This window comes from Theropithecus gelada, chromosome 1, assembly GCF_003255815.1.
Source record: "Theropithecus gelada isolate Dixy chromosome 1, Tgel_1.0, whole genome shotgun sequence".
In the NCBI taxonomy this organism is placed as follows: Eukaryota; Metazoa; Chordata; class Mammalia; order Primates; family Cercopithecidae; genus Theropithecus; species Theropithecus gelada.
Genome location: NC_037668.1, coordinates 107,904,514 through 107,928,549, shown reverse-complemented (window position 1 = coordinate 107,928,549; position 24,036 = coordinate 107,904,514).

The following is a 24,036-nucleotide window of genomic DNA, read 5'->3' as shown; positions in this document are numbered from 1 at the left end:
TTGAAGTAAAATAATAACTTAAAAAATAAAAAATAAAAAATTCACTTTAATCATCATTACTAATAGCTAATATTTATTGTGGATTTGCTATGAAACCATCACTCACTTAGCACTAACTTAGGTGTTTCACATAAAATAATTTTAAATCTTTTTATCAATTTTAGAAAGTATAATTCTCTTTACCTTAAAAATAAAAATGCTGAAATAGAGCAGATTTTTAAAGTGCATTAAATTATGTTGCCAGAGGGTGCTGAAAGTGGGAGTTTGACCCAAGCATTCCCGTTTTCCACCACTACACTCTGCCTGACAGAATGTTCAACACAGATCTGTTGAGTTAACTAAATTGCACCTACCAATCATTTTAATATTTATAGAAAGCTGTTATCCCTTCCCAACATTTTCAACATGCCGAGAACTTTCACTTAGTTTTTATATAGCCCTGTTATCCGCTAGGGTTTACTTGTCACTAGGAAATCTAGACAAACTTGGCTTAAGCACTGATCCTAACTTGCCAATACCATTGCTTGTGAAATTTAAAATCAAATCCCATGACCTTTAAGAATTCTTAGTGGCTTACGCCTTCATGGTTCTCATTGTTTCCAACACCTGAATTGTCATTAAAGCCCTCATTTTACTCTGAATATAAAATACATTTATTTCATTGGATAGAAGCATATAGCAAAGCACACGTCTACTCATACCAAGCATTTTATGAATTCTGTCTGGTCTATTAAAGATTCTTGTCTCAAAGAAAGGTTACCCCAACTAGAGCAAAGCCTTCTGACATCACGGACCTCACTCTTTTTTTGTCACTATTTTCATCTTTGTCTCAGCACTTCTCTCAGAACCCAACTCCACAATCCATCAAACAGCTTAGCAGAAAGCAATCAAACAAAAAAATGGCCTGTCATAAACAGCATCTACTTTCTAAGAATGCAAGTGGAGTTGTGAGTGCTATCTTTTTCTTCCTGTTAATTAGTTGTCACATTATTTTTATATCCTTCACTGTCCTAATCATAATTTTCCAAATATCTTTTAATTAATTGTCTAGTTTATTTTCTAATTGGTCTGCTAATTTTTCACTGGTGTCTGCTTTTTAATAAATCATAAACGAAGGATTCACTGAATCTTTATTTTTGGTGATTGTTTTAGTGATAGTTAAAATAGACAAAAGCCCATTAGTCCTACTACTGTTGGCTATAGAAAGGAAATATGTTTTTTCTATATACCTCGTTACAAGGCTTATAGCTGCAATCTATTCCAAACGCTTGGAAGTATCATTTTGGCAAAAATTTTTTAGCAAAATAGATGCCCAGGTAATATAATGCATAACCTGTCCTGAAAATATGGTCTTGGATATGACATACTGGAAAAAGTAATAACTTCAAACTTTTGTTGAATTTTGTTGGTTTTGCTTTTTAATTTATTGTTGCAAGGGTAGTCTTTTGGTTTCTTGCCTGGATTTTCACCTTCCTCACTTCTTCTCAGTCTCTCCTTCAGCTCTCCTTACCCTTCCAGCCTCTATCCGTGCCACCCTAACAACACTCTGTTAAATCTCCTAGCATTGGAGTGATTCAGTGCTTGGTCCTAGGCAGGTCTTCTTCTTTATTTATTTATTTTTTTTTTTTTGAGACGGAGTCTCGCTCTGTTGTCCGGGCTGGAGTGCAGTGGCCGGATCTCAGCTCACTGCAAGCTCCGCCTCCCGGGTTTACGCCATTCTCCTGCCTCAGCCTCCCGAGTAGCTGGGACTACAGGCGCCCGCCACGTCGCCCGGCTAGTTTTTTGTATTTTTTAGTAGAGACGGGGTTTCACCGTGTTAGCCAGAATGGTCTCGATCTCCTGACCTCGTGATCCACCCGTCTCGGCCTCCCAAAGTGCTGGGATTACAGGCTTGAGCCACCGCGCCCGGCCCAGGTCTTCTTTTTATCTACGCTTTTCTCCCAAGAAAATCTTACTCAACCCTGTTACATTAAATCCACTTGCACTTTTTAATACTATAAATGAGTCAAAAATGTATATTTTTATTTACAAGCTTTCCTCTGAGCTACAGATTCTTGTGTCCAGATACCTCTTTCAGGATCCCAGTCAGGTTTCTAAAGGAAAGGAATAGAATATTAAATTTAGGTAATTTGAAGCAAGTTTAATCAATAGACAGTTTCAAAGACCTGAGTAAGGTATAAGGACACAACAAGAAATGTCACAGGATACCGTGCCGGGCTTAAAAATAACAAGGGACAGAGGGGTTACTGGAGCCTGGAGGTAGAGAGACTGCATCGAGAGGGCTGCTTTATGGGAACCATGACCTTAGTTCAAGAAACATCAAGGGAGGCACCCAAGCTATGGAAACACAGTGGAGAAGGAGCCCAAATCATACATATTTAGATGTCACTCTCCCTCCTCCAACCCTTTGTTCAGGCTCTCTGTTAGGGGAACTCTATTAGAAGCTGAAAAGTAAGAGAGCCATAGATGTAGCTCTCAAAATCGGCCTCCTTGGGCCACAAATCAAGATGCAGAGAAGAAAGTATGAGTGTGAACAGGTTCATAATGCGGAATGAATGTATTCCAGGAAACAGTATATGGAAAAGTCACAAGAAAAAAGACCCAGACCTAAGCAGTTAACATATTGGGCACAAAGAAGTTAGAGGGGCAATTTATGAGGTTGAAAAGATAAATAGGGGTCAGATTACAAAATTTTTTAAAACTACATTAAGGACTTCGAATTTAAAAATTTACAGCAAATTGGATGCAGTGGCTCAGGCCTGCCACTTGTCTGAGACTGAGGCTGGAGGATCACTTGAGGCAAGGAGTTGGAGAACAGTCTAGGCAACAAAGAGAGATCCCATTGCCACAATAATTAAAAAATAAATAAATAAAGTAAAAATTTAAAGTGAAGCTGTGTCATTGTAATGTTTATGTTACAGAACCAACATTCTGGCTGCTGATTGGATACTGGATTAGACAAAGACCAGGGCGGAGGCTGAAGGAGCAGTTTAAAAGTTAGCAGTGAGATCATCAAAGAAGTAATAGAATAGAAGGAAAAGGCAGATTGATGAGATATTTAAAAAGTAGAATTAATAAAATATGCCTGCTATTTGGATGTTGGAGGTGAAAGAAAAAGAGAAATCAAGGATGATGTAGAGATTTCCAGCATGTTTATCTTAGAGGATGGCAGTACCATTTCCAGTGACAGCAAAGAGAATAGAAAGAATGGAGAAAAAAATAAAATGAGTAGTGAGGCCTGGTGCAGTGACTCAGGCCTTTAATCCCAGCAATTTGGGAGGTCCAGAAGGCAGAACGCTGGAGCCCAGGAGTTATAGACCAGCCTGAGCAACATGGCAAAAACCCATCTCTACAAAAATTACAAAAATTAGACAGGCATGGTTGGTACACCTGAAGCCCCAGCTACCTGGGAGGCTGACTTGAGAGGATGGCTTCAGCCTGGGAGGTTGAGGCTGCAATGAGTCAAGATGGCACCACTGCACTCCAGCCTGGGTGACAGAGTGAGACTCTTTCTCAAAAAAATTTGTTAAAAAACTAAGAAAATGATGAGTGAGCTTTAGTATATATTTTAAGACATTAAGTTAAAGTTGGATGCCTGTGAAGCATTTCAGTAGAAATGTCCATAGAGAGAACAGTAATATAAATGTACTTTTGAAAATTACTGCCATATCGTGGGGAAGTAGTTGACATGACAGAGAATTTAACTTAGCTATGATTGACCTAACACATAGCTTTTTTCAATATAACCAGTTAATAACAAGTTTAATAATTTTTTAAAGGCAATTATTTATTTGCTTACTTAATTTTGAGACAGGGTCTCACTCTGTCGCCTAGGCAGTAGTGCAGTGGTGTGATCTCACTGCAGCCTCGACTTCCCAGGCTCAAGCGATCCTCCCACCTCAGCCTCCTGAGTACCTTGAACCACAGGCCTGTGCCATCATGCCTGGATAATTTTTGTATTTATTGTAAAGAATGAGTTTCACCATGTTGCCCAGGCTGGTCTTGAACTCCTGAGCCCAAGGGATCTGCTTGCCTCAGCCTCCTAAAGTGCTAGGATTACAGGCGTGAGTCACTGTGCCTGGCCACAAAAGGCATTAAATGCCAACAACAAAAGATAACTAGCTTCTAAAGTCCATCCTTTCAATTGTAATTATCTTCCATGGATACTCCCTTATTGTTGTTTGTTGATTTGATGCTTTATGAAGTAAATGCCTGTTAAACAGATTGTAGAGAAAATATTTCTGCAATATTATTGAGAAGAAAAATTTAAGATCTCCAACTGGACTTTGAGTTTTAGAACTAGAAGGAGTATTCAAGGTCATTTAGCAGACTCAGAGGTCTTTTGTTTTAGATGAGAAAGCAAAGGACCAGGTAGTTATGCCAAAGGTTGAATCATTCAGAAATAAACTATCGAGTAAATAATTCATTAAGATAAATAATGATTAATGCACACATGGGTTAATCAAGCATCTCCACTTATAATAATGTAAAACAATATCTATGATACAAGGCTAATAGGGATCAAGGGAGGAGGAGAAGCTAGACAACAGAAAAAATATACAGTAGATTAGATTTTAATTAATATCATACTGATGTGATATGAGCCTCAAAAGATCAATCTTCAATGCTCCCAAGAAACTCCATAAAATAAAAGCATATTTATATTTAAAGGTTGAAATATGGGAAACTGCTAAAAACATGGATGCTGAAATTGTTAACATTTCATTAAAGGTGGAAAAAAGCTCACTGCCTTAATGGAAACTGAACTAAGCCCATAGAGAAGCAGATGTTTCCCTTTAGCAAACTTTCAAAGCAGCAGGAACTTGCATTCAGGCAGGAAACTGGCAGAGCCGCTGGAGCCATTTCTAAGTGGCTATGAGAGTTGAGAGAACGTCCTTGAAGACCTGTGCTCTGGTTAAAATGGAAGTAGAGGTTTTGGCAGACTGTGCTATCGGCTGCCTGCCAGTGATTTTGAAAAGTATGACAGCTAATGTGGCTGCCCAGATAGTTCTTTGGCTGCACCTCTGGTTGGAAGACATGATTTTGAAAGAACTCCACACAGGAATTCCATTTGGCAGGGGCTTGCTTTTTGGCATGGACATGGAAAGTCTTCTTGAATAAGCACTGAAGAATAAATTATTCCTGCCTCAAGATAAAACTTCTGGGGGATAGGGAAAGAATCAGGCAGCAGATTACACAGAGGCAGAAAGTTTTTGAACTGGCAAGAGACACTAGAAATTTGCAATCAGTAAAAATAACCCTACTGCAAGGAAAAGAACTGGAAAGTTCTTCAAAGGACCCGGAAGAAAAAGGGGGCTGCTCTGGCTACTCAGTCATTGCTCTGAATGATGAAACCAAATAACAAAGATCATATGTGAATCAAAATGGGAAAGTGTACACTTAATTCAAGAAAGTGCTTATCTAAAAATATTTAAATGTTGTGAAATATGAAAAACAGATTTTACAATGTAGAGACCTGGTACTACACTGATCATGAGTTCACAAAATGCTGACCTAAGTTTTCAGGTCTGGGTTCTTCTGTTACCTGCTGTGTAAAGTCTTTTGGGGGATTGAATACATTTGGGTTATTAATGTAGTTGGTCATGTAACCGACATGTAACACACAGAGGGACAATTTCAGTGCCAGTATCCTTATGGTACCTGACAGCGTCCACATGCCTCTTTGGCATGTAAAATGTCATCAGGTTCTCGACCATTTCAGTTCTTATGCAGCTTCTGATGTATGAAAAGAGCATAGTGTTTTGTACTGATTGATAATAAAAGGTCATAATGACTACTTTTTTCTGTTAAAAATATGCAGTCATGACCGCTTGAGTCTTGCGAAAGATTGTTTTCCCTAAGGTGTCAGGTGAAATACAGGATACTTGGTTTAATTTAAATTTCAGATAAACAGTAGCTAATTCTTTTTCAGTATAAGTATTCCAATTTAACTGTGGGTGCTATATTTTACTTGATAAATTAGGCAGCAAATTTTAGGGACAGTTTTATGAGGAAGAGAGATCTGTTCTTCAGTTTCAAAATGCTATTACATATATAAATTCACTTAGCTAGAATCCAATACCAGTAAACCTAGTAACAAATTTTGTTTTCCATAAAACATTGAGAGTGAAGTTCAAGTGCAATCTTTTACCTGGCCTGTGAGTTTATTTTTTGAAGAAATGTGTTTGATACCACTGCTTCTAGCACAGGTGCTGAAGAGGTGACCAAAAGACACACTCAGTGGTAATGAGGGGCAAATTAAAGAAGGAAAAGCAGAAAGAGAATAAGGAGATAGAATGTACATTTTGGTGATTAAATCTATGAGTTTGGATACCAATTTTGCCAACTACCTACCCATGTATCTTTGGCTAATTATAAAAAATTATAATAAATGTATAATAAATTATAAAAATAAAATAGGACATGACAATGACTGAGGACAGTGTTTAACATAAAAAAGGTATAAAAAGTATATAGGTGTATATAGGTTTGTGTCTTTTCAATAATTTAACAGCAATTGATGCTGGAGGCTTCAGACTTAAATCCAGATCCTCTTGCTCAAAGAGTGAAATTCAAACTGCTAATGCTTTAAACCTATGTCAGAAAAAACAGACATTTAATAGTAATGCAATGAAAAAAATCAAGGTGCAGAATGTAATTATAATTTTAAAATTATTTAGACTACTGCTGTTCTGCCTTTTTTAGAAAATGCTTAATCAAAAGGCAATTTTACACAGTTACTTGAGGATATTTGACTCCCATGGATAATTGTCTAATGTAAATTCAGAGGACACGTATTTACAGTCAGCAGTTTTGAAAAACACTATGACAGAGTATTAAAATCTTACTTGTGATATCCATCATCTTCAAGTTTAGTGTAGTGAGTGTAGAAGATGAGATGGCTCAGAAGATTAACTTGATGAAGTTATTAATTAGAATATTTGACCATAGCTATATCACAAAGTATTTCCTGATGTGATTATTATGAATTGCTGAAAAAAAATGTATTTTAAGCTTCTAAAATTGAGTCTAAAAATACTTTTTAAGTGAATGATTCTATTTTGCACATTGCTTCTAATAGATTATGAACACATTAGCGCCAGGTTTGTAGGTATTTTATCAATAGATTATCAGGGCCTTTGCACATGTATAATGGACACACATTATAAAATAATAAATCAAGGGAGATATAAACTTAAAATAATTAAGGAAGTAATAAAGAAAAACCAGTTTACAGCACAGAGTAGAGTAACGTATACATAGCTTATAAAACTTATGTCCACTAGCTTGGGTGAGATTACAGAGGTGTCTTTTTCTCCTATTTGTCTTAAAAACTGTTAGGCACAATGTTTCCTAAAAATTCCAAAGGAGTTGATGACCTTTTTGTAATATCACTTCCCTGACAAAAATTTATAATACAAATAGTAGCCTAAATATACTGAATAATTAAATGGAAGAAAAATTGTACTTTAATTAGTATCATCAATTTATATTTGGATGTCAGCTTTAATAAGTATCCACTTTTATCAAATAATAAGTTAGTTTGTAAAAGCTAAAATGCATATTTTTAGGAGTAAAGAGTTTTCAACATTCCTTGTGTAGTTGAAATATTTGTCCAGAAATTTTAAGGATGTAGGGAAAGAAATCTATTATTTTCCAATCTGTATGAGAATCATAGTAATATGTACTCTTCAGTACAAAAGGAATTTATATACAAAGCATTCAGAATAGGTCTGCTCCACCCATTCATGGAAAGCACAGTGTTACTGTTATGCTGGCTTTCATTATCATATTAAACAAGTCTAGCCTCTTGACTGAATATATATGATAAAGGATTAGTGTTGTAATAAAAGAAAATAATCAGAAAGGTAGATGATAGCCATAAATGAAAATTGCTAGTGAGTTACATAATAATTTTATGTCCCTTTATTAGTGAGCTTTTTGTTTGTTTCAAACCAAGTATTTCTTTGGACAGCTAAGGAAAGGAAACTGGAAACAACATAAAACAGAAAGTTGTCTTTAAGCCATATCCAAAGAAAACACCATTAGAATTTGCTGAGCAGCAGTATCTTTCCTTATGACAGAATATATCTGGAGGTTCTCACACCTACCTGGCTTATACTGACCTAAACCTTCCTATATTTAGCAACATTTAGTGTGAGCTCAAAATAAGAAGCTAGCAGTAAGGTTAGAAAGGCACTGTCCATTCCTTCAAATTCTATCTCTGAGAACTCGTGGACTAAAAATTCCCCAACCCCTCTTGGTCAATCTCTCTGTTCCTTATTGTTGTACTGTTCAATACAGCAACCACTAGCCAAATGTTGTTATTTAAATTTAAATAAATAATACATAGATACAATTTAAATCCTGTGTCCTCATTTGTAATAGCTACTTTTCAAGTGCTCAAATGCTAAATGTTCTCTTGGACAGCACAGAAAATCTTTAAAGGGCCTCAAGTTACATTTCTTTATATTCTCTTTCTAATAAGTGAGAAAGGCTTCATGACTATGGCGTGATTCTCCTCCTTTCTGTCTCTACCTGTAGAGTGAACCCTAGGTTAAACTGACAATACAAAATCCAACTTCTTCACATTGCCTCTCTGAGATTAAAGCTCAGACAGCGAATAGTCTTGGAGGTAAAAGTGCATGTGTGTGTTATGAGAGAGTTCGTGGCAGGGTGTATTGACAATTTATTCAGTTAGTATAATATACTTATTTAGGTTATTTTCTGACGAATTCACTAAAAACTAGAATGCATATAATAATGGAATGGGAGTTGATATTGATGGTGGTGAAGAAGAGAGGTGGGCTGATCATGAAAAGAGAAGGAAGATAAAGACACAAGGAAATGTAATAGAGAGAGGAAAGAGAAACAACAATTACTTTGCGAATTTGACAAAAGCAGGTTGTTTGGTTAATAATACCAAACAGGATAAAAGCAGATTTTCAACAAAAGGCCTTTATGGGGACAAAATCTGCTGAGCTAAATACACCTCAAATCTCCTCAGCATAAAAGCTCAAAGAGCAACATTTCAATACTGACTCGTCCAGTGTATACAATACTTTCCTTCATGCAGAAGCCAAGCACAATTGCCATAATTTGGCTATTGTCAATATGTTTCACCCCTTGTATCACTGTGTCTGGAACAGCAAGGTGAGATCCAGGCAGACAGGGCTGGAAACAGGGAGCTGGTTCTGTGAAAATGTGTACTGAAATACAGACATGTAAAGGATATTATTTCAAGGCCAAACTGTGCCAAAAAGACGGTATATGCAGGATTTTTTCACTACTTGAAATCTGAACGGTGAGTGATAAGAGAAATTGAGTGATTGGAAGGCAGTACTTACCAGGGTGTGGTCCTTTATCAGGGCATTTATCAGTGCCTTAGGACAATCAGTACTTTAGGAAATACAAAATGATTCAGTTTGTAAATGGGGAAAGGACACAATGTTTTTGAAAGTTGGATTCAGTTTTGACAGTGGTGGACAAAACAAAGTGCCATGGCATGGGGGATATCCACAACATGAAATAAATATGTAATGTATCTGAAGTAGTAATATTAAGTGCTATGTTGATAAGTTAAATTGGAATGGAGACTAAAGAATGATGGTGGCTGGTATTTTAGATAGGATAGAGAGGGAAGATATTTTTCAGGGGCCCATAGAGAAAGAACTTAAAGGGAGTAAAAAATGTTGTGTGACTCTGAGGGAAACCAATGTTACAGAAAGAGAAAAAATCAGATTCTAAGGTCTTGAAGCAGCCAAGTGATTAAGTAATTTGGAAAGCTTGTGGAATAGCAAGGCGCCTGATATGGATGGTTCAAATCAGGCAAGGAAAAGAGTGCAACGAACTAACATTAGGGTCCCCATCATGAACCTAATGATGTAGGTCTATAATTAGAAATCGATAATTTCTCAGCATCATCACTGCCCCCACGCTGGTTCAAGACGCCACCCTCACTTGACTGAAATAATTTCAACAACCATCTAACTGCTTCTTACTGGCTACCTTAAAGTCAGTTTCACCTAAATCTGTAATTACTCTCTAACCTGAATGACGAGCTTTTACAAAACACCTCTAATCAAGCAAGACACAACAGTGCTTAAGACCTAAATTCAAAATAAAAACCAAAGTTCTTATCCTAGGTATTCTCATCATACTCTGCATAATTGGTTGTCGTGCCGTTTGTCTTCTGTTGAGCCCATCTGCATTCCTTCTGCTCCAAATCCGAGGGCTTCTTTGCTGCCCCTCAAAAATGCCAAGCATGGCCCTACCCCAAGGTCTTGGCACTTAGCATTAAAACAGTCTTTCCTCGGGTGTTCCAAATAGCAGGCTCCCCTTTTCATTTAGGTCTCTGCTCTCATTTCGTCTTCTTAGAGAACATTTCTCCTATCAAATTCTCATCCCTTCCTATCAGTTTCTAACCACTCACAAAATTTTCTTTTTCTCCACAGAATTGATTTATACATGACACACTATTAACAAGTGTTTGTTGGTTATTGTTTACTTTCTTTCTCCTTGTACCAGAATGGAATTTCCCGAAGAGCAGGGGTTGTAGTTTATTCTCTATTTATCTGTAAAACCTAGAACTGTGCCTGGTACATCCATATTGGCTAGTGACATTTTTTTACAATAAATAAATAAGAAAATGAAGATAGCAGCAACACAACTTGCTGATGATTAGAGATCTAATGTGAGAAAAACAGAAGCATCAAGGAAAAGTCCAAGGTTTTTATCCTTAGAAATGGTTGAATTGTGGTAGCTTCATAAACTCAGATAAGGATCAGGAGCAAGGTGGTTGGAGGAAAAAATCAGGTGTTCTATTTGAAAATGTTAACTTTCCTTCTGTGACTTAGCTGCTAAGAGCAGCTAAAGCAGGAGAGTGGGTCATAACTACTTTACCTTGAAGGTAATTTGAAATAGATTTAGTAGTATAACATCTAAATGTGTCATTGCTTATACTAAACATATTCGATCAAAGAATATTATAACAGAAAATACTTTAGAAATTAGGAGTTCCTTGGAGTGTCCTGAGGGGACATGGAGTAGTAAGCCTTTGAGAAGCAGTCTTCCACTCTTACAATCCATTTTATTTATTTATTTATTTATTTATTCCTTTATTTTTGAGACAGAGTGTCACTCTGCTGCTCAGGCTGGAGTGCAGTGACACGAACTTGGCTCACTGCAACCTCCACCTACCGGGTTCAAGTGATTCTCATGCCTCAGCCTCCCAAGTAGCTGGGACTACAGGCATGCACCACCATGCCGGCTATTTTTTTTTATTATTATTTGTTTTTATTTTAGTAGAGATGGGGTTTTGTCATGTTGCCCAGGCTGCTCTGGAACTCCTTAGCTCAGGCAATCTGCCCTCAACCTCCCAAAGTGCTAGGTACAATCCACTTTAACCTGAGTAGTTTGCCTTTAATGAGACAATGGAAATGTTTTCAGGATGGTAAATAAAGGAGCTTTCTGTGGTTACAAATTTTCAAAGTCAGGGACTTCAACTTCCCTATTTAAAAGAAAGAAACTGGAGCCAGAGAGGTGACATAATTTGCCCTTGATCACAAAGTTGGCTGGTGGTGGGGCCATCTCCAAGTCCGGTGTGGTAACCCCAAGATCTTTTCTCTACATTATACTCTAATACAATACATCTATATTGAAGCCAGCTATCATGTCATGAAAGGATCTGGGATCTGTAAACCGACCTGGGCACAGTGGTGGTGTGGGGCTGATTCGTACCAGTTCATGAGAGCTGATAGTTAAATTTTCATGGATTTTGCTAGTCGTGGTTAAACACATACATAATTAAAAACTAAACTGTATAAACTTACAATTAAATATTGAAATAAAGGTAAGAAATACTCAAAACTCATCACCTTTTATTTTCACCACACTTTACTCTTTTTTATATCTGTGATGCCATTTATATCTAATGTATCTATACAATATAAATACTATAGAATACTATGGCACCACTCCTGAAGCTCCACATTCAATGGCATCACATAGGCAAGCTTGATATCTGACATGGTAGCAGTATTGACACAGAAAATTGTCAAATGGTATAAACCAGCTCTCCTCTCCCATCCCTCCTACTGTGCATGGCTAGAGAGCTAGTGGTTAAACTCACACAAGTGCACAATTTCCTGAAATTAAATATTTCATTCTTTATTTTTTTCTGGGACTTTGGGTAAATAATTTAACTTCTTTCTTATCTTGACCTGAAAATTAGATACAATAATTCCACTCTCATTTGGAAATTGTGGTGACTAAATGACAATATATACAAGCATTCAGAAAAGATGGCCCTACATACAGGACTATCAGTAGGCCATACGGCACATTTTTGCAAACCAGAAGGAGGAAAAAAAGCTGTCTGGGCGCCGTGGCTCACGCCTGTAATTGCAGCACTTTGGGAGGCCGAGGCGGGTGGATCAGTGGAGGCCAGGAATTCAAGACCAGCCTGGCCAACATGGGGAAACCCCCTCTCTACTCAAAATACAAAAATTAGCTGGGCGTGGTGGTGCACTTCTGTAATTCCAGTTACTCCAGAGACTGGGGCCATGAATCACTTGAACCGGGAGGCAGAGGTTGTAGTGATCCTAGATTGCGCCACTGCACTCCAGCCTGGGTGACAGACAGAGACTCTGTCTCAAAAAACAAACAAAAAAAAAAACCTGATGTCCTCAAGACACTTCTCTTATCATATTATTGTAATATACTGATTCATATTAAAATAAAATACAACTTCTATCTACCAGGAAATTATCAAAACAGTACACATATAGCCATCTCTGGGAAAAATAATGTAAACTCTGTACGTTCAAGCAACCTGCAAAGCAATATTTTTTTCTTAACTTCAGTATAAGTAGCCTCTACCTAAATGTTTAGTCACTTTTTCGTCTCTAACTCTGTTCAAAGTCTATTTCTTTGTTTTTGTTTTCTGTTTATTTGGTTTTTAGTTGGGGTGGTGTCAAAGACATAACAAGTATCACAAGGAATGTGTGTTCTTTTTTTTCTGTACAGCATCATTAAATAAAAGTCTCAGGAAAATCCTCTCCCTGGGGCCTAATGCTCTCCAGTAACACCCAGTAATGAGTCTTCTCCTGGAAACAGATGGAATTCATTGACTGTGCCTATGGTTCTCACACCAAATGTGCTAAATTTCTGAGACCCTTCCAAACAATTTGCTACACAACCTTCATGTGAGTAGTAGAAGAATATGTCACCTCTATAGGTCTCCTGTTGAAAATAAATTTTGCTTACAAATCGTACTTGCTTGCTCTGGTATGATGTTTGTAAGATAATTCAAGGAATAACTTATCTATCAGTATTCCAAATAAAAGAAGATTGAATCTGGGTTTCATGAATAGGCTTTAAAATTATGTTGGAATAATTTCCTATCTCTGAATCCCTAATCATGTTTTTTTACAGCATCTTAGCTTCATGAAGTGGAGAAATGCCCTGCTGGCTACCCCTGCTACCAAGAAGAGTTCCACCTCCCCAAGGAAAATCAGATAGATATCGACACTCTCATGTTCATTTCAGTATTACTCACAATTGCCAAGATTTAGGGGAAAAAAAAGTCTGTTGATGGATGAATTAGCAAAGAAAATGTGATACGTACACACACACACACAATGGAATTTTATTCAGCCTTTAAGAAAAGGAAATACTGACATTTGAGACAACACGGATAAACCCAGAGGACGTTACACTAAGTAAAATAAGCCAGACACAGAAGGAAAAATGCTCCATGATCTCATTTATAAGTGGAATCTAAGAGTTAAACTCTTAGAAACTGAGGGTAGAATAGCGGTTAGCAGGGACTGGAGTAGATATTGGTTAAGGGGTTCAAAGGTTCAGTTATGCAAGTTCTAAAGGCCTAATGTACAACGTGAATTATAGTTAACAATAATGTATTGTATAAATTGAAATTTGCAAATTGTAGAAATGCTGTGTTCTCACCACAAAAAGAAAGCTATCAAATTGCGTGTCTTAAATATACACAACTTTTAATTTGAAAACAAAATTAATAAATAAAAACAATTATGGTTTTAAACCAAGGAGGTCTACCTTTCAGTTTCCTCATAATCAATATAGAGCAATGAGACAGAAAACACGTTTGGAAATAGAAAAAAAATTTTCCTGCAATAGTTTGTATCTGCACGTGGAAAGAACAAAGAATCCTAATTCTCAGGAAAGTCTAATATGGAGTTACTGTAATTGAAATGAAGAAAGGGTTGGATATCTAAAGGCTAATTTTCTCATCTCTCACAGCAGGGTAAAAATAAATATGGTATGATAGCAAAATAATTACTTTAAGAGATATGGTGACTACAACCTTAATATTTTTTACAATTTTTCTTTTTGTCACGTGGACTGTATACTAACCACTTTTGTCTCTAATTCATTTTATCTAACATTTTCATTTCCTCAGGTTATCAATTCATTTCACTATATTTACACACCAAATGCAAATTTAATATATTTTACTCAAATTTAACTCTATTTGAAGATCTTATTTTTGTTTGTTAGTCCAGTTTTCTGTATATATAGAAAGATAAATATGTAAAATGATGTTTAGCAAATGATAATAACCATTGTTTTTATGCAGTAGGCTTATGATTATTTTTTCCTTAACTATTTTCTTTTTAAACTTCAACAAAACATTAAAAGAACAAAAATAATATATAAATATGAATAAGTATATGAACATACATGAATATATGAATATAGATGAACATACTAATATATATATATATGTGTGTGTGTGTGTATATATATATATAGCTTTTACCAGAGGTTTGAAAATAGTATCAGTTATGTCAGGCATTGAAATCAGCAAAAGGACAAATAGGGAGAGTTAATCCTGTGATTCAATTAAGTTTCTTACTGTTTGAATTTTATTGTGTTGTTCTCAAAAGCAATGGGGAATTGCCAGCACAAAATTCAGAATGATGGCTAATTCTGAGTAGAGCTTAGGTAGCTGCAAAAATGTGGTAATGTTCTGACCTGAGTAGTGGCTTTATTATATTATATTTCTAGAATATATTTATAATTAAATATAATCTTTTGTACATATAGAATATTACATTGCAATAATAAAGAAAATCAAAAGAATCAAATTATAGTAGTAAGTTTTACAGAAAATAGAGTTAGAAAACTTTCATAGCCTGTGGCTAACTTGAACCCTCATACATATAATAAACAAGTATCACCTATTGTTCTGAGTCCTGCAAAGAATTTAACTCCTTGCTTTGTGTGACTGCATTTCAAATGACAAGGATATTATAATAATTGTGAATAAATAATTGTACAATTCATATCTTTTCTAAAAAGCAAAATTAAGGCATTTTACAACATATAGGTTAAGTAAGAATGGTTTATTTGAAATCTGTATTTTCAACTTGGGTAATGCATGTTCTTTCTTTCTTTGAAGAGCGTCCTTGGGTATTGAGTACTCATAAACTGTTGCACATATGGGGGAAATTTTTAGAGAGAAAATAACTAGCACCTGGATTGCCATAACATTGAAAATGTCTTTTGTGTGTTTCCAGTTTGCAATATTTTGGCTCATGGGGAATATAGGCTTATAAGTTAAAGTCGTTTTTCCTTAACCAGACCATCCTATCTTCCTTATCACCTTCCTCATACCCATCTTAAACCTCTTTAATCACACTAAAATTGATTTTACTCTAAGTTCTATACTAAGCCTCAGTGATCTACTTTTTCTGTTTTCTATTTTAATTTATTTACTAAGTCTCATAGTATACACGTGGGGGCTCTCTTAACATTCTTTTTACATGATATGTTGAAAGATACTACACTGTTAGATATAAAAATTAACGAATCAACTTTGAACATTTAAAATTTCATAATCTGATAAATTAGGAAATTCACAATCTACTAAATTTTCAAATTTTAAAATACTTTCAGGAGACTAAAATACTCTGGGTTCTCTTTATAAATTTTATAAACAAATAATTAATACAATGAGTTTGGTTTTTTTTTAATCCAGGATTATTCCCAGAAAACTAACCTAAATTGTACCGAGAACAGATGAACACCTAATCTAAGAATAAAAAAAATAAACATATTTTTGTTCCTAAGTTTCCCAGTATTGATCACTTCTCTTTTACATTTTCTTCATTAGGTTTCTAAATCATTAGATTTTTTTCTCTTTTTTTTTTCTCTCTTTTAAAAAAGAAAAAGAATAATTTTATGTTTAGGCAGGTTTTTCCTTTTAATTCTAATTCATATTTGCTCGACTATTTTGCCTTGAGACTTCCTAACTTCTCACTATTATTACTTCCTAAAAATGTGTTCCAACATCTTAAATTTAATAAGAACATTAAAGACTTATGTTTCTATAATCGTTAAAAAGAGTTTCATGATGATACGCTTGATAAACATCATTTCTTCAATAGCTTGTATGTATAAATCAACAACAAAAAATCTCCTTCTGGTGCTGCAGGGTGCCTTTCTTAACATGGGTCCTGAGAAGTCAGAGAAAATAGCAAAGGGAAGAAGCAGGAGAGGAAGAACCCATTCTCCTGTCCCTTCCCAAATCTTTGTGTTAACAATGACTCCCATGTCCTTCAAGAGCACTAAGAGGAAGCAAAGCTAGCAGTATTCCGACTGCGATAGACCATGATAATTCAAATGTGTGATTCTAAAAAAAAAAAAAAAAAAAAAAAAAAAAAAAGCAGAAGGAAAAGTTCACAGCATATTCTCCAGAGTGATGTGCTTAAATATGAGGAAATCCTAGGAACATATATGATTTTTATCCCATTACCTTGTCTCACAAACACCACAACCCACCAGTTAAAATTAACGAGTGGTCAGGAAGAAATACTTATTCTCAAGTGACAACACTAAACATTCCCTCTATTCTACTTACATAAACCTTTGAAGAGATTTCTTTCATTTGGTTGCCTTTTGCCTGACTTTTCTAGCTCTCAATCAGAAGATAATGCTTTACATTTTGGGAGAAACTATAAGGTATATAATGTCGCAGTTTAGGTGAAACATATTCAAAACAGATACTATGAAATTTATAGCAATTACTTTACTCATTTAACATTTAAATTATTCAGCAATTACAAACTTAATGCAGATCTGTTTCAGCACAAATCATAAAAAAATATTTTAAATTTATTTTAAAGAAACATCTTAAGACTCCTTTTCCAAGGGAAAAAAAAAGTCTATCTGCTATTTGTTGGAACTTAAAAAAAAAAAAAAGGAAGAAAATACAAAAACTTAACAGCATTTTTTTCCATGTCCACATAAAAGAGAATTTTTTGCCCCACAGCACTTCTTGTCCATTAGAGATATTTGCCAGATGACATAAGATCTTCTACACTGGCAGCTTCAGTGGCTATTTGGAAAGCTTCGCTGCCACCTGCAGCTGCACCTGCTGTGAGATTTTACTTGTAGATTCCTTGGTGAGTACAAAATCTATTGCCTAGATTAGTAAATGAACCTAATCCTAGTAGCAATTTCCTAACATAGTTAAAGAGTTTCCCTGGGTAGGATTGGACTATGCGGATATGTTTTCCCTTGTAAATTTATATAAACTAATGGATGCATAAACAATAAATGAATTCTGTATAGGGATGTAATTTTCTTCATTAACTAACATTATTATACTAAAATTGCTTAGGTCAGAATTCACCATGGAGCTGGTCTTCAAGCTGTGAGTTTAAAAAAAGAAAAAGAAAATAATTATCTCTGAAATTGTCTGCTTTTTTAATTTAGTAATTTTATCTGCTACTTGCAGAAACTTTTAAAATATTTGTGTTTTATGTTTTCTAATTTTTTATTTTTCTTAAAATAAGTAACCTTGGCTTCTCAAAATGGAAATAAAGAATACAAGCTTTGCATCATGTTCTTAAAGGTGCTGGTCCATATATGTCCCAAGCTATAACACTGATCCCCAGTTCATACTGCTCTAACCACGCTGGTCTCCTGGGGATCTTAAATATTCTAAAAGTGCGCTTCCCTCAGGGCCTTTAATCAAGCTCTTCTCTAGGTCTGAAACACTCATTCTCCAGGTATCTGCATAGCTGGGCTCTTTCACTTTGTCTATTTTAGTGTCATCTAAGCAGAAGGCCCTACTCTAAACACCCTACCAAATACAGCAGTGCCTCCCACGCACAGTCATTTTCTGTTCTATTATCCTAGTTGATTATTCTTTTTATTCTCACAGTCACAAGCTATGTTATAGATTAATTTGCATATCTGTTTATTATCTATCTCCTCCCAAACAATATAATTTCCATAAGAACAGGAACTCTGGATATTTGTTTATATGGTAAGTCACATTGTACGTGGTCATATTCTACAAACATATGTTTAGTAAACTCATGAATGAATGCACGTAAGACTGTGGTATAGATGATTTTTTAAGATGATTTTTTTGTAGTTTGTTTTTAAGAATAATAAGACCGGGAGCTGTGGCTCACGCCTCTAATCCCAGCACTTTGGGAGGCAGAGGCGGGTGGATGACCTGAGTTCAGGAGTTTGAGACCAGCCTGGCCAACATGGTGAAGCCCCGTCTCTACTAAAAACACAAAAATTAGCCAGGCTTGGTGTCAGGCTGCTGTAATCCCAGCTACTTGGGAAGCTGAGGTGGGAGAATCTCATGAACCTGGAAGGCAGAGGTTGCAGTTAGCTGACATCATGCCACTGCTTTCCAGCCTGGGAGACAGAGTGAGACTCCACCTCAAAGAAAAAAAAAAAAAGAAAGAAAAAAAGAAGAAGAAAATGTGATGCTTTCAACAGATTGAATGACTCAAGTCCATTCTTTCCTCTTGTGAAATTTACATTTTCAGAAATTATTTGGAGTAGTAAACAAATTTTACTTGAGGATATTCTAATATTTGAAAGTATGGTAAAATGAGAAGACATTTTGGTAAAGATTTAGAGTCACTTTTTAATACATGTTCTTATTCACATACTCAGCTTACAGCAGGACTTTGCTTAGGAACTCATTTTGCCAAAGTATCAAATAAACCCCAAAAGTTTTAAGTGACATGAGAAGGATCTCAAAGTCACGTAAATACAAATAAATATGTTTTCTCCTCTTCCTTTCAAATGATAATTGGACTACATGAAATTAAAAATGTTTTTAAATTATGGTTCCAATGGTTCTATCATTTTCAAATAGCTTAAAAAGTTTGCTTCGTGATGTCAGAAAACTATGTTGATTGAAAAAATAAATTTACTTTGCGTTAACAAAAATCTCATCATTTGTTACTCAAAAATAAACAAATATGTAGAGATCATCTGAAGAATTAAATGACAGTTTTGTCTACAGAGATCACATAGAGTTTAAAAATAGTTATGCTATTTTTGTTGAGATTTTCTGGGCATTGTTTTAAAACAAAATTTTTATTTATTTTGTAATTTCAGATGAAGACTTGGCAGAGTTCTTCATTCACAATATTCTTTGCCCAAAAAGTTGATTGACAAAATCAATTTGGAGACCCTACTTCATTTTCAGCAGTCATGCTAAGGTTTTGAGACAAACAAATTGTTGTGTGAAAAACACTCATAGTACGTTCCTAGTATTTGTTTATTATATTTCTCTACAAAACATCTATTAAGGCAATAATGCAGACAAACTTAATACTTTAGATCATACTACAGAAAAAAATAAATTCTTATTAATATTGAGAGACATAGGTTCTAAAGAGACATGTATGGAATAACTGAAACGCACTAAAACGTGTTTGTGCTACTCAATTCACATGCATGCTCACGCGTAATGTTCTAGTAGGTTTGCATATGGTTGATGAAGTGTACTCGTTTCCAAATTTAGTAAGTGCTGCCTTTGTTGCTGTTTTAATATTTATTTTTTGCACCATTATTGTGTTTTGGATCACCTACATAGCAAATGCAATCTACTTGCTTTTAATGGTGTTACATATTGGATGCATTATTCTAGCTTAAAGTAGTTTTAAAAATAGTTTTATTCATAGTTTAGCTATACTATGCTAAATTTTTCAGATCCTATGCCGCATCAGTATAAACCCCACATCTACGTGTCATAATTTAAATTCCTCCTAGTATTTTACGCTCTTTTCTGAAAAGTAAATAATTTATTCAAATCAATAAACAAGTAAATGGTCAAGATCAGAAAATTATTTGCTCAGTGGATTGGTAAAAGAATATAACTAAATAAGTGAGTAAATTCAGTTTTGGAAGTAGAATCAAGTTATATTTTATTCAAAATTACCTTATTGTTGTCATCAAATGGAAAACATATTTTCAGGATTCCTAAGAATAAAATAATATAATTAAATTTTCTCAAATTACTACTATAAATAGTATGGACTAAGTATACAAGTTCAGTATTTGCTCATTTATTCATTCAAAAGCAATATTGTGTTTACTCGGTGCAAGTCCCAAAGATATTATCTCTTAAGACATTGCTCTCTAGGATAAAAAAAAAATGTTATAAATTATTAAAGTATTTCATCGAATGCAAGAGAACAATGAATGTTTTAGATGTAAGCAATAGCAAACTAAGCCTACTATGATAACAGCAATCTTTTTTCTCACATAAAAAGAATTCAGACTATGGGTCAATGTTAGTGTAGGTTTAGTGACTCAATAATGTTTGGATTGGAAAGAACACCTGGATTTTTTGGACTTTCCTTTATTGTAGCAAGAGTACTGACACTCTGAGCAACTCTTCCAAGGAGGACAAATAAAGAAAGAATGACAATATGTAGAAAAACAAAACTTCTCTTGCCACCCCAAGAAATCATTCCCTTACTTTACTCATGAGTGTCACAAAGAACCGTTAGCTATAGGCAAGCTGGAAAAGTGGATATTTAGCTTTTCCAGACTCTTTAGTGATGAGAACAAAGGAAAAACTGACTGACCTTGGGATAAAACATGTATATGAGAATGGGAATCATAGAACTGGCTTCCCAGGAGAGTAATTTGTAATCTTCGTTCTGAAGGGAAAGTAGAAATTAGCTACTTCTATGAGGAAAAGAGAATAAATACTTCAGAAAATAGCATTCTCCTTGCAGAGCCAGAAATGCATCAATCACAGAGATCTGATTTATCCCAATAGTTTAGTGTGGCTACAAAAACGTTGATGTAAGGGATAGCAGAATATGAGACTGCAGATAGCTACTGGTCAGCAGAGGAAAAGTCTTAAGAGCTAAAATGAGGACTTAGAACTCTATTCTAAAATTTGCAAGAATTTCTTAAACATTTTAATAAGAGATGCAACTTTAATGAAATACCTAGGAATGCAACCTACAAGGGATGTGAAGGAACTCTTCAATGAGAACTATAAACCACTACTCAAAGAAATAAGAGAGGACACAAACAAATGGAAAAATATTCCATGGTCATGGAGGGGAAGAATCAATATCATGAAAATGGCCATACTGCCCAAAGTAATGTATAGATTCAATGCTATTCCCATCAAGCTACCATTGACTTTCTTCACAGAATTATAAAAAACTACTTTAAATTTCATATGAAACAAACAAACAAAAAGAGCCTGTATAGCCAAGACAATCCTAAGCAAAAAAGAATAAAGCTGGAAGCATTATGCTACCTGACTTCAAACTATACTACAAGGCAACAGTAACCAAAACAGCATGGAACTGATACCAAAACAGATATATAGACCACTGGAACAGAACGGAGGCCTCAGAAATAACACCACACATCTACAACCATCTGATCTTCAACAAACCTGACAAAAACAAGCAATGGGGAAAGGATTCCTTACTTAATAAATGGCGTTGGGAAAACTGGCTAGCCATGTGCCGAAAACTGAAACTGGACTCCTTTCTCACACCTTTTACAAAAATTAACTCAGGATGGATTGAAGACTTAAACATAAGACCTAAAACCATAAAAACTCTAGAAGAAAACGTAGGCAATACCATTCAGGCCATAGGCATGGGCAAAGACTTCATGACTAAAACACCAAAATCAATGGCAACAAAAGCCAAAATTGACAAATTAGATTTAATTAAACTAAAGAGGTTCTGCACAGCAAAATAAACTATCGTCAGAGTTATCAGGCAACCTATATAGAATGGGAGAAAAATTTTGCAGTGCATCCATCTCTCAAAGGGCTAATATCCAGTATTTTTATGGAACTTAAACAAATTTACAAGGAAAAAATACACAACCCCATCCAAAAGTTGGCGAAGGATATGAACAGACACTTCTCAAAAGATGACATTTATGTGGCCAACAAACTTGAACAAAAGCTCATCATCACTGGTCATCAGAGAAATGCAAACCAAAACCAAAATAAGATACCATCTCATGCCAGTTAAAATGGCAATCATTAAAAAGTCAGGAAACTGCAGATGCTGGAGAGGATGTGGAGGAATAGAAACACTTTTACACTGTTGGTGGGAGTGTACATTAGTTCAACCATTGTGGAAGACAGTGTGGCGATTCCTCAAGGATCTAGAACCAGAAATACCATTTGACCCAGCAATCCCTTTACTGGATATATACCCAAAGGATTACAAATCACTCTACTATAAAGACACATGCACACATGTTTATTGCAGTGCTGTTCCCAATAACAAAGATTTGAAACCAAGCCAAATGCCCATCAATAATAGACTGGATAAAGAAAATGTGGCACATATACACCATGGAATATTATGCAGCCATAAAAAAGAGTGAGTTTATGTCCTTTGCTGGGACATGGATGAAGTTGGAAACCATCATTCTCAGCAAATTAACACAGGAACAGAAGACCAGACACCACATGTTCTCATTCATAAGTGGGAGGTGAACAATGAGAACACATGGATACAGGGAGGGGAATATCCCCTGTTAGGGGATGAGGGGCTAAGGAAGGGATAGCATTAGAAGAAATACCTAATGTAGATGATGGGTTGATAGTTGCAGCAAACCACCAGGAAACATGAATACCTATGTAACAAACCCACACGTTCTGCACATGTATCCCAGAACTTAAAGCATAATAAAATATAATAATAATTTTAATGAGATGGAACTGGACCAAATTTGTATTTCATTATTATTACTTTTATTATTTTATAGAAACAGGGTATTGCTCTGTCATCCAGGATAGAGTGCAGTGGTGAGCTTGTAGCTCACTGTAACCTCAAACTTCTGGGCTCAAGTGATCCTTCCACATCAGTCTCCCAAGTAGCTGGGACTGCAGGCGCATGCCACTATACCTGGCTAATTTTTAGAGTTTGCGTTTTCAAATTATCTTCATGGTGATGTTTTGGAAAATAGATTGTGTATTGTAAGGCAAATTAGAAAAAGTAAAAACAATTAGAAGCCAACTGCAAAAATCCAAGCAAGAAATAATTTGTGTGAGAAAAATGGTAGTAAGAATAAAGAGAATTCAAAAAAGTCAAATTCCGTATTTTTTGAAAGAATGGAAAAATTAAATCCTCAGTACATTACATTCCAAGACACAATTTTCACCACAATTACTTAGCCTTTCATGTACCTAATAAATTACTTCTACCAAACGTGCTTTTTCACCTCATTTCATTGTTCATCTCTGCCCCTCCACATTTTGTTTCATATCCAAAGGCACTTATCCAAAAGCTTCATGAGCTTTCCATTTGCCCTACATTCTGTGACATATAACTTGCCAATATCCTCATATACCATTTTCCCTTTTCTTTCCAATGTATCTAACTGGTAAAACCCTTGGATGAAGTCAACAAACTCCTTCCTATATACTCAAATTAAAGTTTCTGTATACCAATTTAGAACATCATAGAATTGGACAGTTGTACAAAAATGCTTCCATGAACCTCAATTGTTCCCTTAATATTGCCTTACATCGTAAGATAATTCTTATGAGTTCTTTATTACTGTACTTTCTTATCTTCATGGTAGTTGTTTTTAACTTTTTCCACGTTCTTGAAAACATCCCACCACTCAACTTTCCAACCTTTCTTATTGGATGACTTCATTTCTTACTTCGCACAGAAAATGGAAGTCATCAGAGAGAAAGTCATATTTTCTTTCTTTTCTTTTTTTTTTTTT